This window comes from Juglans microcarpa x Juglans regia, chromosome 6D (genome assembly GCF_004785595.1).
Source record: "Juglans microcarpa x Juglans regia isolate MS1-56 chromosome 6D, Jm3101_v1.0, whole genome shotgun sequence".
Lineage (NCBI taxonomy): Eukaryota > Viridiplantae > Streptophyta > Magnoliopsida > Fagales > Juglandaceae > Juglans > Juglans microcarpa x Juglans regia.
The window spans coordinates 25,226,114-25,229,217 of NC_054604.1; the positions used below are offsets into that span (position 1 = coordinate 25,226,114).

General features: G+C 35.1%; 1 long non-coding RNA gene across 1 annotated transcript; it reads left to right on the forward strand.

The window, feature by feature from the left end:
- Window positions 1–1,313: 1,313 nt before the first annotated feature.
- On the forward strand, window positions 1,314–1,782 carry LOC121234139. Its single transcript, XR_005934314.1, has 3 exons — window positions 1,314–1,402; window positions 1,494–1,575; window positions 1,741–1,782. It is a non-coding gene; the product is annotated as an uncharacterized LOC121234139 (long non-coding RNA).
- Window positions 1,783–3,104: the final 1,322 nt, after the last annotated feature.

Sequence of the window (3,104 nt, forward strand, 5' to 3'; positions counted from 1 at the left end):
AAAGAAAGACAATATCATGCCAATAATTAACATGATGACCAATGATTTAAAAAAATAACATTTCATTTATTTTAAAAGAGAGTGAGATTTATTATTAAATAATTAAATTTTTACATAAGTCTTATATTTATTTATTTATTTTTAAAAAGAGTACACGACTCTTGCGCACTTTATAATTATAAATATCATTTTTCATATTTTTATAGACACTGCTAAACTTACAGTGGAAAGACACCAACAGTTTCTACAGAACGTGAAACCCATTTTTTTCCCCATTAAACATTTTTTAAAAACACATTTTATTAACTATTAAGTACGGTACTTTTTGTCGATGATATTCCTAAGATGGAATATCATTTCCCTATTTTTATACTGTGGATCATGTGTGTTTAATATTTTTTTTTTCCCTTGCAAAAACAACAAATAGAAAAGGACAAGAGATCAAAAACATTCGAACCCATATTCTTTCACATAGTTAAGGAGGGCATTAACATCGTGTTTCGTATACCTTTGGATCGGGTTCTAGCAATTCAGGACTTTTCACTTGCACACTTAAAAAAACACAGAAAGTAGAGGGCCTTGATGGAGGTCAGGGAGTCTCGGACATTGAAGGTACAAGACCACCCTCCAAACCCAGCGGCCTTGAAGCCCTCAATAGGAAAAGAGTTGATTTCGAGCACTCTCTCAGACAACCCTGCCAATGGCGACCCCGCCAACTAAATACTTTCCCTTTTGTATTGATATGTTTCTATCTTCCTTTATTTGTACTTTGTAATAATATTAATAGAATTCTTTGTACATATTTTTCTCTCTTCTTTGGTTCTTTTTCTTCTTCGCTTTTAGCTTTTCATTCGTGTGCTCTAGAGAGTGTATAGGGTGAGGCGTGATGTCACTTGTATTATGAACAACTATAAGCAGAATTTATTCTTTATCGCAATCATACAATCTCAATTTGTTATCATTGGCTTGGAGGGTGGGGCTCCTCGGGAGTTAATGCCGAGTGGTGGAGGGACTGAGCCCATACTCCGCAGGGAGAGAGGCTGGGATGCCTTAGCTAAACCCTCATCTTCGATCTCCCCGGGGGAGCATGAGTTGCCACGTGACTAAGGAGTTATCTTGCTCTTTGTTGAAGGGAAAGTAGGAGACGTTTAATATAACACTATAAAAAATAAATAAGTTAATATAACTCATCTTCAACTATGAGTGTGAAGTTTGCAGACCTGGATTGTTTGGCCAGAGATGTGAGGCATTACATGCTTGGCATTCCGTTTACAAAATGGTTGCCCCTGCCGCAGCAGTAAAGAACCAAAAATCCCATCCATTTATATACAGAGAGAGCCATTTGCAAGAGAGATTTGAGCGAGAGAGAGAGAGATGGGGGATTTCTTTAGTGGAAACCTTCGTAAGCTCCCTGAATCAATTATTTTCCAACATTATCTTTCCTTTTCTATAATCTAAACATTGTAACTTTCTTTTATGTGTTTTCCTTACAGATTGAAAAGAATTTCAGGGAAGTAGTTACTAAAGCACATAGATGGCGATCAAATGCATTCCATGAAAGTACATTTGATAAAGGTAATTGAGTTGAAAATCGTAAATACGTTGTTTGCTTGCCGAGAAATTTTTGTCGAAGAAAAACAGAGTTGTTCCTTTCTTTGTTTGCTTAATTGAAATAATTTACTCAAATTCTGATTATTGAACTAATATTTGTTGTTCTTTCAAATTTTTTGGGAATTAAAGCATCTTTGTTCAAACTACTTGAGCTGAAAGGCCGAACAGGTTGAAGATCTTAAAAGCAACATTTTTCAAGCAATAAATCTTCACAACCTCCTCACACTTCACACTCCATATTTTTTTTTATTTTTTTCTTTTATCAAATATTTATTATATGAATAATGAATAGCAGTTGTGGGTATTGGGCTACCTACAATTTCCTAGCAGTTCATAAAAGAATGGAAACATATTGTGCATCAAATGAAGAGGCGATGGACATAAACAAATTGTTTATGTTTAATATAACATAAAATTTTAATCTTAAACATATATATATATAATACATTATAATAATACATTATTAACTAACATTTTTGGCACAAAAAAATATAATATATATCTTTTGTAAATACATTTTTACACATTTGATCGTATTCATATAAAAAGTTTAGAACTTATATAAACTATAGTTCAATTCAATATTCTATTAGTGTGTGTTAAATTAAATTACTATAAAATAATGTACTTATAATATAATATAAATAGAATAATAGTTTAGTATATGAAAACATCATATTATTACTAATATAGATAATTCATAAAATCTGATCGGACAGAAATCGAAAAATATTTCAGAAGTTCCGGTTTCAGTAGTGACTCGGTCTGCTATCAATTTTTAAATTCTCAAAAATGATATATACCGGTTTGGTTCTAAAAAATGTACAAAACCAGACCGATCAGTTACACCCTTAGCCACAAGTCTTTCCTGAGGAAAACTCGAGCGCACATGGACTATTGAAGGCTACGATCGTAATCCAAGCGGACTCAAGGAAGGTTTTGTTGAGGCTGCAAATCATCATGAGACAAACTCAAGGGAAGGCTGAGCGAGGCCTCCAATCTCCTCAAGACAAACTTGGAGCGGACTTGGGTTTTAGTGACCACGTTCGTCCGAAGGTAGACTAGAGTGAGGAGTGGCAAAGCAAATGAGATCTCAAGCAATGAATTTTGCAGTCTTCCAAGTGCAACCTAAATTCGCCTCGAGATAAATTTGAGAAGGGACATAGTTCGCAAAGGGTTATAGCAATTCCAAGGTAGATTCATGAGGTTGCAAGTCGTCGCAACTCAAACCCGAGAGGAAACTTGGGCTATGGAGGGTCATTGCCATCCCGACGGGGACTCAAATGAAAGCTTGGGTTAGAAGTATACAGTCATTTTGAGGCAGACTAGAGTAATGAGGTCCGAGAAAAACTTGAAGGGAGACAAGGTGAGGATGACCCCAATCGTCCTCAAGCAAGTGAGAGAGCATGAAGCAAGACCTGAGTAGAACTTGTCAAGACTGTACATTAAAGCAAGATTGTCGAGACCACAAAGCAAGATTGCCAAAGCAACAT